Source organism: Erpetoichthys calabaricus, chromosome 5 (assembly GCF_900747795.2).
Source record: "Erpetoichthys calabaricus chromosome 5, fErpCal1.3, whole genome shotgun sequence".
NCBI classification, from domain to species: Eukaryota; Metazoa; Chordata; class Cladistia; order Polypteriformes; family Polypteridae; genus Erpetoichthys; species Erpetoichthys calabaricus.
The window spans coordinates 113,106,142-113,122,996 of NC_041398.2; the positions used below are offsets into that span (position 1 = coordinate 113,106,142).

At 41.8% G+C, this 16,855-nt stretch overlaps 1 protein-coding gene across 1 annotated transcript in view; it reads right to left on the reverse strand.

Annotated features, from left to right (window-relative positions):
- n4bp2 (NEDD4 binding protein 2) overlaps positions 1–16,855 on the reverse strand; it is a 103,762-nt gene that overhangs the window by 32,798 nt on the left and 54,109 nt on the right. The gene's annotated exons all lie outside the window — the stretch shown is intronic.

Consider the following 16,855-nt stretch of genomic DNA (forward strand, 5'->3'; position numbering starts at 1 on the left):
TTGGCATTAGTGACTTGTAATTATAGTTGGACTACCATACCATCAAAAACTAGCCCTGGACATTTGCCCAGACTGGCACACCATAATAGGCCAGACTCTAACTTTTATTATATCCCATTCAGTGCTAACATCCATAATATTCCTTAATGATATGCAGTGTAGTGAAATGGCTCTTAAGTTCAGCCCGTGGACCCCAGTTTCTGGGTCGAAAACCAACACAGATACAGTGGAACCTCTAGATACGAGTTTAATTCGTTCCAGAACTGAGCTTGTATAGCGAATTTCTTGTATCTAGAACAAACTTCCCCATTGAAAATAATGGAAATCCAGTTAATCCGTTCTGCACCCCAAATATATTAACATAAAAATCAATTTTCCTAACAAATAACACTGATAAATTATATATACTGTAGTCTACCTTTAATAAATAACACTGGTAAATAATATAACTGATTATTAAAAGAATCAAAACAGGTGTCCAAAGTGCAGTAGAGCATTCAATAAATCTTTAAATAAATAATCCTTAAAACAGTTGTGAAGTGGAGGTTTAAAATACACAAGAATAACAATCCTTTAACACGCGGTTAAAACGTCAAAAGGATGCCGTCTTTAAAAAACAGATGACAATCGCCGGTGCTTCTTCTCTGTTAGCGTCTCACCTGCGGGCTCTGCAACAGGCGAGACACTCTTAATGCAGCTGACCTTCTCTACATCGTCCTGCTTCAGCTGTTTGGCTCGCCTGTTCAGCTACACGCGAGCCTGCACTTACCTGCCTGCCTGCCTTCTCTCTCTCTCTCTCTCTCTCTCTCTCCTTTTACTTTTTCTCCCCCTTAACCGGCTCGCGCTTCTCTATATATGCGGGGAGGACATGGCAGCTGCAGCCCATCAGCCACAGGAACAATCATGGATGTGGGCAGTTTCCCACCTGTGCACTTAAGTGAGAAACACAGACACCGCAGATCGCGGCTCGCAACTGCTAAGCCGCGAGCTATACCCACAGCCTGGCTCGTGGCTCGTTACGTGAACCAATGCTCGTATTTAGAGCCGAATTTTTCGCTCATACTTTCCTCGTATACAGAGGTGCTCGTATCTCGAGGTTCCACTGTACTTGAAAATAACAGCTTAGTTAAGAGGAAGTGCAATGAAAAATGGAAGTTGGTTTGGAGGAAAACCTGTAGCCACAGGGATGACCCCAGGACTATACCTGGGGAAACACACATGGACAAAGTAAGGTTTTAGTCCTAACTAAACTTCTCTTTACTGCTTGCCATCTAATGTTAACTACATTAAATGCATTTGAATGTTGATGTCTTTCTTAAATAAAACTGTCTATATCATGAGAGATAATAATAATCAATGAGACCGACTATAGGTCATAGATACGATAGATAGATTGATAGATATAGATATGATAGATACGATAGATAGGATACTTTATTAATCCCAAGGGGAAATTCACATACTCCAGCATCAGCATACTGTTAAAGACAATATTAAATTAAAGAGTGATAACAATGCAGGTATACAGACAGACAATATCTTTGTATAATGTTAACGTTTACCCCCCCGGGTGGAATTGAAGAGTTGCATAGTGTGGGGGAGGAACGATCTCCTCAGTCTGTCAGTGGAGCAGGACAGTGACAGCAGTCTGTCGCTGAAGCTGCTCCTCTGTCTGGAGAGGATACTGTTTAGTGGATTCCCCATAATTGACAGGAGCCTGCTCGGTGCCCGTCGCTGTGCCACAGATGTCCAGCTCCATGCCTACAATAGAGCCTGCCTAACCCACCAGTTTGTCCAGGCGTGAGGAGTCTCTCTTCTTTATGCTGCCTCCCCAGCACACCACCGCGTCGAAGAGGGCACTCACCACAACCGTCTGGTAGAACATCTGTAGCACCTTATTGCAGATGTTGAAGGACGCCAGCCTTATAAGGAAGTTTAGTCGGCTTTGTCCTTTCTTACACGGAGCATCAGTTTTGGCCATCCAGTCCAATTTATCATCCAGCTGCACTCCCAGGTATTTATAGGTCTGCACCCTCTGCACACAGTCACGTCTGATGATCACAGGGTCCATGACGGGCCTGGGCCTCCTAAAATCCACCACCAGCTCCTTGGTTGTGCTGGTGTTCAGGTGCAGGTGGTTTGAGTCGCACCATTTAACAAAGTCCCTGATTAGGTTCCTGTACTCCTCCACCTGCCACTCCTGATGCAGCCCACGATAGCAGTGTCGTCAGTGAATTTTGCACATGGCAGGACTCGGAGTTGTATTGGAAGTCCGATGTATATAGGCTGAACAGGACCAGAGAAAATACAGTCCCCTGTGGCGCTCCTGTGTTGCTGACAACAATGTCAGACCTGCAGTTCCCGAGACGCACATAATGAGGTCTGTCTTTAAGATAGTCCACGATCCATGCTACCAGGTATGAATCTACTCCCATCTCTGTCAGCTTGACCTTAAGGAGCAGAGGTTGGATGGTGTTGAAGGCGCTAGACAAGTCCAGAAACATAATTCTTACAGCAGCACTACCTCTGTCCAAGTGGGAGAAGGATCGGTGTAGCATATACTGTAGATGATGGCATCCTCTGCTCCCAACTTCTCCTGGTATGCGAACTGCAGAGGGTTGAGGGTGAGGCGGACCTGTGGCCTCACGTGGTGAAGCAGCAACTGCTCCATGGTCTTCATCACATGCGACGTCGGAGCGACAGGCCGGAAGTCATTCAGCTCACCTGGACGTGATACCTTTGGGACTGGAGTGATGCAAGATGTTTTCCAAAGCCTCGGGACTCTCCCCTGTTCCAGGCTCAGGTTGAAGATGCGCTGTAGAGGACTCCCAGCTCCAACGCACAGGCCTTCAGCAGTCGTGGCAATGCTCCATCTGAACCCAATGCTTTGCTGGCACAAAGTCTCCTCAGCTCTCTGCTTACCTGGGCTGCTGTAATTGTGGGTGGGGGGAAACTCTCACCTATGCTGGTATCAGCAGAAGGATGGGTGGAGGGTGCAGCACTCCGAGGTGAGAGTGGGTTAGGGTGGTCAAACCTGTTAAAAAAGTTGTTCATCTGGTTTGCTCTCTCCACGTCTCTCTCGATGGTGGTACCCTGCTTCGAGCTGCAGCCAGTGATGATCTTCATCCCATCCCACACTTCCTTCATGCTGTTATTCTGCAACTTCTGCTCCAGCTTTATCCTGTACTGCTCCTTCGCCGCCCTGAGCTGGACTCGGAGTTCCTTCTGCACGCGCTTGAGCTCATGCTGATCACCGCCTTTAAAAGCCCTTCTTTTTTGGTTCAAAAAGCCCTTGATGTCACTTGTAATCCATGGCTTGTTGTTAGCATAGCAGCATACTGTTCTTACTGGAACTACAATGTCCATACAGAAATTCATGTAGTCAGCAGTGCAGTCAACAACCTCCTCAATGTTCTCACTATATGATCCCTGCAGGATATCCCAGTCCGTAGTTCCAAAGCAGTCTCTCAGAGCCTGCTTTGCCTCAGGAGACCACTTCCTGAATGAGCGTGTGGTTATAGGTAGCTCCCTCACTCTTGGTTTGTAGTGAGGCTGAAGCAGAACCAGGTTATGATCTGCTTTCCCAAGCGCAGATTTATTTATATATATACTAGACATTAAGCCCGTTACAATAAAGGGCGCTAGAATAGTAGTGCATAAACATCAGTAGGAACAGTCTATATTAAATGGCAAAGGACCATCTATTTTCTGTTACAGTAATACTGGCTTGTATGTGGCTGTAATATGCATCACTGTATTGTGTGCCTTTAATTTTCTCTCACAGTAATACGTCTCTCCAGCAAATATTTTAATCTGTGCTGGCGTGCAGCTGATTATTTTATGTATGGCGTCTCCCCAGCAATGGATTTTATGTGCGCGAAAATAAATCTACTTTTAAAAGTCATCCTATTGTAATATCATGAAAATTCTTATATTTAGGAAAACACTTTACCGGGCCAAGTTTGTTAATCGCAAATCTGACATCCTCAGAGTGAACACTTGCACAACAACAAACACTAATCCCACCTCTTTGGGGAAGCTGGTCTCCGCATCACAGTGCGCGATTGGATTTTTCGTGCATTATGTTTTAGGTCTTACCTCATTTACCGAAATCCGATTGGATGAGCAGCGCGATATTTTATAGGTCCCGCCCACTCTGTCTTGTGTGACGCGTCAGGCGGCCTTTGAAGCATCGCACCGTGCCCCGTGAATGCGCACTTCACCAGAAGACACACACACACACACGGACGCATACAGGGATTTTATTAAAGAGGATTTAACATCAGATGCTTCCATCACATTCATAATCTTTCAACGTACCCTTCACCACTAGGGCTGCTGTTCATAAAGCATCATTTAAAGGGTGTTTTACTGTTAGGTGGTTAAGGTTAGGGCAATGTGGGGTAGCCAGGGTTATCAATTTGCAGTTGGACAGGTACACCGATGCAGTATGAGCCACTTATGTTTTCTCCATCATTCACCTGCTCACTTTGTCTCACAGTGTGTGACCCAAACGCACAGACCACGGAAATTTTTTTTTATACATATACATTCATATGTATATATTTGCAGCTGGAGATCCACAAACCGTATCACAGATCTTCTCTTCCATATATATATAATGTATGTACAGTGGTGCATCCGGAAAGTATTCACAGCACATCACTTTTTCCACATTTTGTTATGTTACAGCCTTATTCCAGAATGGATTAAATTCATTTTTTTCCTCAGAATTCTACATACAACACCCCATAATGACAACGTGAAAAAAGTTTACTTGAAGTTTTTGCAAATTTATTAAAAATAAAAAAATTGAGAAAGCACATGTACATAAGTATTCACAGCCTTTGCCATGAAGCTCAAAATTGAGCTCAGGTGCATCCTGTTTCCCCTGATCTTTCTTGAGATGTTTCTGCAGCTTAATTGGAGTCCACCTGTGGTAAATTCAGTTGATTGGACATGATTTGGAAAGGCACACACCTGTCTATATAAGGTCCCACAGTTGACAGTTCATGTCAGAGCACAAACCAAGCATGAAGTCAAAGGAATTGTCTGTAGACCTCCGAGACAGGATTGTCTCGAGGCACAAATCTGGGGAAGGTTACAGAAAAACTGCTGCTGCTTTGAAGGTCCCAATGAGCACAGTGGTCTCCATAACCCGTAAGTGGAAGAAGTTTGAAACCGCCAGGACTCTTCCTAGAGCTGGCTGGCCATCTAAATTGAGCGATCGGGGGAGAAGGGCCTTAGTCAGGGAGGTGACCAAGAACCAGATGGTCACTCTGTCAGAGCTCCAGAGGTCCTCTGTGGAGAGAGGAGAACCTTCCAGAAGGGCAACCATCTCTGTAGCAATCCACCAATCAGGCCTGTATGGTAGAGTGTCTAGACGGAAGCCACTCCTTAGTAAAAGGCACATGGCAGCCCGCCTAGAGTTTGCCAAAAGGCACCTGAAGGACTCTCAGACCATGAGAAAGAAAATTTGCTGATCTGATGAGACAAAGATTGAACTCTTTGGTGTGAATGCCAGGCGTCATGTTTGGAGGAAACCAGGCACTGCTCATCACCAGGCCAATACCATCCCTACAGTGAAGCATGGTGGTGGCAGCATCATGCTGTGGGGATGTTTTTCAGCGGCAGGGACTGGGAGACTAGTCAGGATAAAGGGAAAGATGACTGCAGCAATGTACAGAGACATCCTGGATGAAAACCTGCTCTAGAGCGCTCTTGACCTCAGACTGGGGCAACGGTTCATCTTTCAGCAGGACAACAACCCTAAGCACACAGCCAAGATATCAAAGGAGTGGCTTCAGGACAACTCTGTGAATGTCCTTGAGTGGCCCAGCCAGAGCCCAGACTTGAATCCGATTGAACATCTCTGGAGAGATCTTAAAATGGCTGTGCACCGACGGTTCCCATCCAACCTGATGGAGCTTGAGAGGTGCTGCAAAGAGGAATGGGTGAAACTGGCCAAGGATATGTGTGCCAAGCTTGTGGCATCATATTCAAAAAGACTTGAGGTTGTAATTGCTGCCAAAGGTGCATCGACAAAGTATTGAGCAAAGGCTGTGAATACTTATGTACATGTGCTTTCTCGTTTTTTTTATTTTTAATAAATTTGCAAAAACCTCAAGTAAACATTTTTCACGTTGTCATTATGGGGTGTTGTGTATAGAATTCTGAGGAAAAAAAATGAATTTAATTCATTTTGGAATAAGGCTGTAACATAACAAAATGTGGAAAAAGTGATGCGCTGTATATATATATTTTACATATACATACATACATACACATATATACACACACACATACATATATATATGTATATACATATATATAAATTTATTGCCACAATTAGGGGTGCCAATAACAATTCCTATAAAATAAATGTAATTGAAGCATTTTTGTAACTTCTAGTTTAGTTTTTAAAGTTGATCAGATTAAATTGGAACTTTTAATTAGTAATTAATGACTCCCTGTGTCCCCGGGGTATAAATATGACATGTCACAGAGTCCTACTGCTCTTAGCCACTCTTCAACATGGGAAAGACAAGAGAACATGCCGTTCAAGTAAGGCAGATATGTGTCAGTATAAGTCAGGTAATGGCTACAAGAAAATAGCTACTCGCGTATCTTGGGGTCACAAAGTCTCCATGACAACCATAAGACGTTATCTCCATGCCAACAAGCTGTTTGGGAGACATGCAAGGAAAAAGCCTATTCTCACCTCCAATCACAAACGTAAACGTCTGGAGTTTGCTAAGCGGTACTGGGGCTTCAACTGGGACCGTGTGCTTTGGTCAGATGAGACTAAAATTGAGCTTTTTGGCAACAAACATTCTAAGTGGGTCTGGCGTGAATCCAAGAATGAGTATGCGGAAAAGCACATCATGCCCACTGTAAAGTATGGTGGAGGATCTGTGATTTTGTAGGGCTGTTTCTCTTCCAAAGGACCTGGGAACCTTGTTAGGGTGCATGGCATCATGAACTCCTTGAAATACCAGGACATTTTAAATCAAAATCTGGTGGCCTCCGCCAGAAAGCTGAAGATGGGTTTTCATTGGGTCTTCCAGCAGGATAATGACCCTAAACATATGGCAAAATCTACACAAAAATGGCTCAGAAAACACAAAATCAAGCTCCTTCCATGGTCATCTCAGTCCCCAGACCTCAACCCCATTGAAAGCCTGTGGGGTGAGCTGAAGAGGAGAATGCATAAGAAAGGACCCAGGACTCTGGACGATCTAGAAAGACTGTGCAAACAGGAATGGTCAAAAATCCCCGTCTCTGTATTCTCCAACCTTGTGAAATGTTATAGGAGAAGATTAAGTGCTGTCTTGTTGGCAAAAGGGGGTTGTAGGAAATATTAACAGCAAGGGTGCCAATAATTGTGGCACACATAATTTCATGTAAAAAATGTATTTCTTAATGTGGATTTTTTTTCCCCAATGAATAAACGTACTTCAATTAAAGGTTGGATTTTTCTCTTTTTTATGTTGTGAGCCTTTATTTTTTGTGAAAAAAAACAACCCAATTTATTAGAAGCCTAAGAACACATCTTAACCAGGGGTGCCAATAATTGTGGAGGGCGCTCAATTCATATATATATATTATATATATATATTATATATATGAATATTCAGCAGGGAATTCTGGACAATGCAGTTTTGATCCCCAACCCTGCTGGATGCCGTGGGGGCCGCTAGGGGACGCTGCAGGGAGGAACAAGGATTATTTGCCCTACGCCCCGGAAGTACATTCAAGTCACATGGACAGGAGGAATGACGTGCTTCCGGGGTGAAGAAGAAAGGATTTTTATCTAACCCGGAAGTGTTCCTAGTCACGTGGACAGAGAGGGTGAAACACTTCCGGGTCAAGGACTATAAAAAGGACTGTGAGAGACCAGAGTGTGGAGCTGAAATGAGTAGAAGGGTGGCAACACATCTGGGAGTGGAGGATTGTGATTGATTATTGATATATTATATGAGTATTGTGGAGTGTAGGTGCTTTGTGCACTTTAATATTGTCAGAATAAATAATTATTGGACTTTTACCTGGTGTCTGAAGAGTGGTCAGAGGGTTCAAGGGGTCGAGAGGACCGCAAACTGTCACAATATACATATACATATGAATATACATATGAATATACATATATGTACACAGTACTGTGCAAAAGTTTTAGGCAGGTGTGAAAAAATGCTATAAAAGAATGCTTTCAGAAATGGAAGTGTTAATCATTTATTTTCATCAATCAAAAAAATGCAGTGAATGAACAAGAGAGAAATCTAAATCAAATCAATATTTGGTGTGACCACCCTTTGCCTTCAAAACAGTATCAATTCTTCTAGGTACACTTGCACACAGTTTTTGAAGGAACTCGGCTGGTAGGTTGTTCCAAACATCTTGGAGAACTAACTACAGATCTTCTGTGGATGTAGGCTTCCTCACATCCTTCTGTCTCTTCATGTAATCCCAGACACACTCGATGATGTTGAGATCACGGATCTGTGGGGGCCATACCATCACTTCCAGGACTTCTTGTTCTTCTTTATGCTGAAGATAGTTCTTAATGACTTTGGCTGTATGTCTGGGGTTGTAGTCCTGCTGCAGAATAAATTTGGGGCCAATCATATGCCTCCCTGATGGTATTGCATGATGGATAAGTATCTGCTTGTATTTCTCAGCATTGAGAACACCATTAACCCTGACCAAATCTCCAACTCCATTTGCAGAAATGCAGCCCCAAACGTTCAAGGAACCTCCACCATGCTTCACTGTTGCCTGCAGACACTCATTATTGTACCGCTCTCCAGCCCTTCGACGAACAAACTGCCTTCTGCTACAGCAAATTTTGATTCATCAGTCCAGAGCACCTGCTGCCATTTTTCTGCACCCCAGTTCCTATGTTTTCGTGCATACTTGAGTTGCTTGGCCTTGTTTCCACGTCGGAGGTATGGCTTTTTGGCTGCAACTCTTCCATGAAGACCACTTCTGGCCAGACTTCTCCGGACAGTAGATAGGTTTACCTGGGTCCCACTGGTTTCTGCCAGTTCTGAGCTGATGGCACTGCTGGACATCTTCCTATTTCGAAGGGTAATTAGCTTGATGTGTCTTTCATCTGCTGCATTAAGTTTCCTTGGCCAACCACTGCGTCTACGATCCTCAACGTTGCCCATTTCTTTGTGCTTCTTCAAAAGAGCTTGAACAGCACATCTTGAAACCCAGTCTGCTCTGAAATCTTTGTCTGGGAGAGACCTTGCTGATGTAGTATAACTACCTTGGGTCTTGTTGCTGTGCTCAATCTAGCCATGACATGAAACTGTCTTCCACAACCTCACCTTGGTAGCAGAGTTTGGCTGTTCCTCACCCAGTTTTAAGTCTCCTACACAGCTGCTTCTGTTTCAGTTAATGACTGTGTTTCAACCTACGTGTGACACTGATGATCATTAGCACCTGTTTGGTATAATTGGTTGATCATACACCCGACTACAATCCTACAAAATCCCTGACTTTGTGCAAGTGTACCTATAAGAATTGATGCTGGTTTGAAGGCAAAAGACAGTAACACCAAATATTGATTTGATTTAGATTTTTCTTTTGTTCGCTCACTTTGCATTTTGTAAATTGGTAACAATAAACAATTATTTATATTTCTGAAAGCATTCTTTGTTTACAGCATTTTTTCACACCTGCCTAAAACTTTTGCACAGTACTGTAAATTTTTTATTTATATATATATATATATATATATATATATATTATATATATATATATATATATATATATATATATATATATATATATACACACACATACATACACACATACACACATACATGCATACATACATACATACATACACACTAGGGGGCTTCATTAATGAAATGGGTTAACGGAATTGGTAAAAATAACAACTACTGAAATATCCATGCAAGGAGTAAGAGTTAGTCTTTAGGTTATTAACCAGAGATGCCTTGACAATTGGAGGATCTCTCATGTTCTTTTAAAAAGTGAAAAGCTCCACAACAGTCTGCCAATCTCAAGGAGCTGTCATGCATACAATATTAAAAAGACATACTAACCAGGGTATTGTCCAAAAATGTCTAGTGATTTTAGCAATTCCATCCAGCACTAATGGAGTCTTGATTTGATACTCAGTGTAAGCCCACACTGACATGAAATGACCAATCCAGATATTTAAAGTTAACAGGTTTTCTCATAGGTTTCTAAGCTTGAGATCAGTACTAAACAAATCAATAACAATCTCCACCTTTGACTTGAGATATATACCTACATATATACAGTATACATCTATATATATATATAAAATTCTTTTCGCGTTTGAAACGGAAATTACATATGACCACGTGATATGGAAATTACATATGACCACGCAACATGGAAATTACCTATGACCACGCAACATGGAAATTACCTATGACCACAGAGCATATTATAATACAGGAACTAGCCAGGCGCGTTCTGACAGAGAAGTTTTATTTATTCGTCCACATGACTGTCGCTGAAACTGCCACATTGTAACTTTTTTTTAGTTGGCAGTACTTGATAGTAGAAGAGACGAGGAAAACAGCTTTGCATCTTTCTACTTTTTAACTGCACCGAACTGTAAACAATGTGAAGACGAGACCGCCTTCAGCTGCAAGGGGTCGTAAGAACAAAGTGGACGCTGGGAGGCACAGAATGTCGGGCTGCTCCACCGAGTCGAGAGCTTCGCAGTTTCGAGCAGCGTCCTCTCATCTCGCACTGTTTGTGACACTTCAAGTCTCCTGTCGGCTCCTGGGAGAGTGGAAATCTTTGCGAATGAGTGTAATCGGCGCCATCAAAGCAGGGCTCTGTTTGTAAATTGCCCTGCACAACTACTTACTGTCCCTTAAGGTAAGTAAGTTCGGGTCACTAAAACCTCACAACATTCAAGGCTGCTTTTGTGATTAATTATTTTAACAAGTAAATCACAGGCATGTTGTCAGGCAAAAATTTGGACGATCACATAGAAAATGTAATTTCTATACCACAGCGGTCATGTAGCGCCTTTCACAAGGGATCTACTACTTACCTGTTGTGTTATAGCGCCTTTAAAATGTAGTTTACCCGAAACCACTCCAGCAGTGCTCAATGTATCTTTACTTCTTAAATGTTAATGTTTTACTGTTTAATAACTTAGACTAAATTTTATTTTTTACCCTTGCACTCAGTGAGCGAAGCCACTGGGCAATCGACTAGTATATACATACATACATACATATAGACACACACAGACATAGACTAGGAGGCTTCACTCGCAAACCACCACCCCCCCCCCCCCCCCCCCCCCCCCGCCTGTGCTATGCACCAGCCACTTCACATCTCTGCCACTAGCATATGTTGATTTCACTTTCACCAAACTTTTAATCCTCGCAGATACGCCTCTTCATTGGGAAGAAACACTACTTTTCCCTGATGGCTACATTAATTAGACGATCTACAAGTCTCCAACTTAAAGTTTAAATACGAACAATGTACTCGATCTCTTTTTGCTGTTCTGTTATTTGACAGAGTAATAATTTCCGTTTGTTTGCACTAATGTGATCTTTACTATCATTTTTTGAGACTTTCGAATTTTAGTACTTTCAGTATCTCTAACCTGCTCTGCCCGTGTATTGCGCCAACGTTTTTGAACCTCTTTACGACGTTCTACTTGGTCATCTACTCTTTGGCTTTTATTTCCAGCCCCGGGCGTGGTTAAATCTCTTTGCACAAAGTCTAGTCTCAGGATTTCTTTAATAATAATTCATTATTAAATTCATTATACATAAATATATATATACACATACATACCAGATTGACAGATAGATAGATAGATAGATACCCATCCATCCATCCTCTTCCGCTTATCCGAGGTTGTATCGCGAGGAAAGCAGCTTGAGCAGAGATACCCAGACTTCCCTCTCCCCGGCCACTTCTTCTAGCTCTTCCGGGAGAATCCCGAGGCGTTCCCAGGCCAGCCGGGAGACATAGTCCCTCCAGCGTGTCCTGGGTCTTCCCCGGGGCCTCCTCCCGGAACACCTCACCAGGGAGGCGTCCAGGAGGCATCCTGATCAGATGCCCGAGCCACCTCGAGATAGAGAGATAGAGTGATAGAGACATAGATAGATAGATAGGGAAATGAGGTGGGAAATGTCCAGTTAGTCCAAACGGCCAATCCATCTCGGGTAATGCAAGGTACGTCCCTAAAGTGACAATAATTTCGTTTTTCTTAAGAAGGTACAGAACTGGCATTACAGAAATTAACCCAACTGCACCGCAATGGTAGGGCCCTGCTCTCAGTTTGTGCCCCCTAAGCTATAGCCTATTATAGCCTATGAATTAATGTGTCCCCAGGTTTCAAAATTGTCATTAATACAGTATATATTCTTATACTGCAGATAACATCAATCTAAACAAAATCTACATTAACTTTTTACTTTTGTAAATTCATGCCAGTATTAAGGGACTGCTTCTACAGCTTACTGTCTTAGTGGAGAAGAAGTATGAGTTAACATGCATACAAAATCCAAATGTCATTCATTACAACCTGAAAAGACAAAGAACTCGTACACAAAAATAGGTGAATGGGCTGTTGACCTTCATGTTATGAATGGATAAAAAATACACAATGACAAATTTTTACACTGAGGCAATAAAATACAACATTTTAAATCATCACAACAGTAATAGGGTATTTTTGACCAGTGGTTTGCTCCTTTATAGTTTTAGGTACCTCCATTTGATATCCAGTTCAGCCACAATCTACAGTTAGGTCCATAAATATTTGGACAGAGACAATTTTTTTCTAATTTTGGTTCTGTACATTACCACAATGAATTTTAAATGAAACAACTCAGATGCAGTTGAAGTGTAGACTTTCAGCTTTAATTCAGTGGGGTGAATAAAACGATTGCATAAAAATGTGAGGCAACTAAAGCATTTTTTTAACACAATCCCTTCATTTCAGGGGCTCAAAAGTAATTGGACAATTGACTCCAAGGCTATTTCATGGGCAGGTGCGGGCAAGTCCATCGTTATGTCATTACCAATTAAGCAGATAAAAGGCCTGGAGTTGATTTGAGGTGTGGTGCTTGCATGTGGAAGATTTTGCTGTGAACAGACAACATGCGGTCAAAGGAGCTCTCCATGCAGGTGAAAGAAGCCATCCTTACGCTGCGAAAACAGAAAAAACCCATCCGAGAAATTGCTACAATATTACGAGTGGCAAAATCTACAGTTTGGTACATCCTTAGAATGAAAGCAAGCACTGGTGAACTCAGCAACACAAAAAGACCTGGGGCCTCATGCATAACGCTGTGCGTAGAATTCGCACTATAACATGACGTAAGCACAAAAGCCGAAATGTGCTTACGCACAGAAAAATCCAGATGCAGGAATCTGTGCGTTCGCCAACTTCCACGTTCTTCCACTACATAAATCCTGCTCATCGTGGAAATAAACGCACGTGCTTGCTGTCCCGCCCCAACTCCTCCCAGAATTACGCCTCTTTGAATATGCAAATCAATATAAATAGCCCTTAAGCCCAGCATTCTGTGAAAAAGCAATGGCAAAAGTACAAGGAAAAATAGAAGAATTTCAGCGAATACCAAATGGAGGCAAAGAAAAATGTACTATTTGTTGGTTTAAACAGTTATATAAGCAACAAAAGGAAGCTGATCAAGTGACATAGCGTGTCAGAGAAACTCAAAAGCTCAAGTTCACAAAGTGGCACAGTGCCCGAAATAAAAAAGTTGTCACATATCAAAGTCGGCGTGAAAAGGCGACTCGTAGCCCAATGTCTGAGTGTCATATGAAAGCTTATTAGGGTACAGTGAAAAAAAAGGCACACAGTGTGAAAAAAGCACAAAACGTCAACTTTAATCTTGAAATTTCCACTTTAATCACATAGTTTATTTTGTCATTAAAGTAGAACATCATAATCTTCATCTTAAAATCGTTTAAATTTACTAGTTTCTCAAATCCCATCGTAACTAAAGTAGCACGTTAAATGCTTTGTTTTGTATTTGATCTTATATGTGCTCTATGTGTGTGAATCACTACGTGCTCTTCCTCCGACAGGACATAGAATCCATTACGTTCGTAATATTACAGCTCTCTGAGTAATTAAAATACTGAGAAGTATACGTGATATTTTCATGATGATATGAGTTAAAGCATGTTATTAAACATGGGAACATGGTGGCGCAGTGACTGTTCATATCTTACAGCAAGATGCTTGCTGCGCCATGCGCGACCTTCAATGAAATGCTTTATTACAGAAGTACTGTCTTTTTCAAACGTACTAACCCCCAATTCCTGTCCTTACTTTTCTTTCTCCAAATACCCAATCGCCACACAATCAGCTCTGTAATAGACTTTAAGCCATCTGTAAGCTTAGAACGCTGATTCTTCAAAACTTTTAAGGAACATCGAAATATCTTCGTAATGTTTAATTATTCTATCCATCTATCCTTCCAGTGTCGCACCAGCCACAGCATGAAAACAGCGCGAGGCAGGAACAAACCGTGAACGAAGCTCAAGCTCGCTAGCGCTGCGGCACCGTGTAGTTAAAGTTTTATCTGTATAATATAATCAACATATTTTGCTGCATTTCATCTTAAAAATGATATCGTCATATGTAAATACGCGCTTTATAAAGTGGCTTAGGTTGTGCAATATTATAACTGTATCATAAGTACAATTACCTCACGGTAACTTGCAAGTACAAACAGTTCTACAAGGAGCACTTGAGCCACCGTTGTGGATATGGATCTAAGAAAGGGTAACCACACAGGCACAGTAGCACTGCTTTGACGCTGGGTGCCGCCAGTCTGCAAAACCGAGTGGAGAACTTGCGTACGACATGGTATGAGGTACCGTGGAAAAGTGCGTGGCTTTACGCCAAGTGTAGGTTTTATACATCGCGATTTGAACATGGCAATGTTCTTACGCAACATTTCTGTGTGTACACACCGTTTATACATGAGGCCCCTGGACGTCCATGGAAGACAACAGTGGTGGATGATCGCAGAATCATTTCCATGGTGAAGAGAAACCCCTTCACAACAGCCAACCAAGTGAACAACACTCCCCAGGGGGTAGGCGTATCGATATCCAAGTCTACCATAAAGAGAAGACTGCATGAAACTAAAAACGGAGGGTGCACTGCAAGGTGCAAGCCACTCATAAGCCTCAAGAATAGAAAGGCTAGATTGGACTTTGCTAAAGAACATCTAAAAAAGCCAGCACAGTTCTGGAAAAACATTCTTTGGACAGATGAAACCAAGATCAACCTCTACCAGAATGATGGCAAGAAAAAAGTATGGAGAAGGCGTGGAACAGCTCATTATCCAAAGCATACCACATCATCTGTAAAACACGGAGGAGGCAGTGTGATGGCTTGGGCGTGCATGGCTGCCAGTGGCACTGGGACACTAGTGTTTATTGATGATGTGACACAGGACAGAAGAAGCTGATTGAATTCTGAGGTGTTCACAGACATACTGTCTGCTCAAATCCAGCTAAATGCAGTCAAATTGATGATACAGATGGACAATGACCCAAAACATACAGCCAAAGCAACCCAGGAATTTATTAAAGCAAAGAAGTGCAAAATTCTTGAATGGCCAAGTCAGTCATCTGATCTTAACCCAATTGAGCATGCATTTCACTTGTTGAAGACTAAACTTCGGACAGAAAGGCCCACAAACAAACCAACTGAAAGCCGCTGCAGCAAAGGCCTGGCAGAGCATTAAAAAGGAGGAAACCCAGCATCTGGTGATGTCCAAGAGTTCAAGACTTCAGGCTGTCATTGCCAGGAAAGGGTTTTCAACCAAGTACTAGAAATTGAAATAGAACATTTTATTTCCAGTTATTTAATTTGTCCAATTACTTTTGAGCCCCTGAAATGAAGGGATTGTGTTAAAAAATGCTTTAGTTGCCTCACATTTTTATGCAATCATTTTGTTCACCCCACTGAATTAAAGCTGAAAGTCTGCACTTCAACTGCATTTGAGTTGGTTCATTTAAAATTCATTGTGGTAATGTACAGAACCAAAATTAGAAAAAAGTTGTCTCTGTCCAAATATTTATGGACCTAACTATGTGCAGACTGCCTTGTTCTCTCTAGATCAATGTGAACATTCTCTGAAGATGTACAAGTTGGAGTGATAACGGATAACTCTAAATTCTCCCTGCATTACTGAGTGAATGTACCTCAAATGAGCTGGTGTCCGTGGATACATAGAAAGGATGAATACATAGAAGAAATATAAATATTACCTTTTGAAATGTATAAATATATCTTGCTCTCAAGAAGAGTGATGAAGCTTGAGATTGAGAGAAACCAAAAACTACAATATTGTTTGCATCTGGAAACAGCATAATAAATGTTTTACTGTGAATAGCCAGGAAAAGTAAGAGCAAAGACTTTGCTGAAAGAAATTGCACTTGGAGATGTAGCCAAAAAATAGAAAATACAAAGTCAAGTACACAAGCTGAGGGGTTTGCAACAATTGGGATTGTAAATGGAATGCAGAAATATATGCCCACTAGAAAATATGATACTGAAACTTTAATTTGATGGGGCTATTTTTGCATTCACTTGTTTCACTGATCTTGTTAAGAGCTATATGAGCTTTACCAAATGCCAAACCTAGTTGCCATTATCATTCAAATATAAAATGACACCCACACACAAATCTAGACCCCTCAAAGAAATAGTTTACTACAAAACTAACATGACCATGTAATCTTTTCATCTAGAACCTCATTACAAATTGAATAGGGCAGTCCATGATCAAAGACCAAAAACACCTTTTACTGTCCTCAATAGATT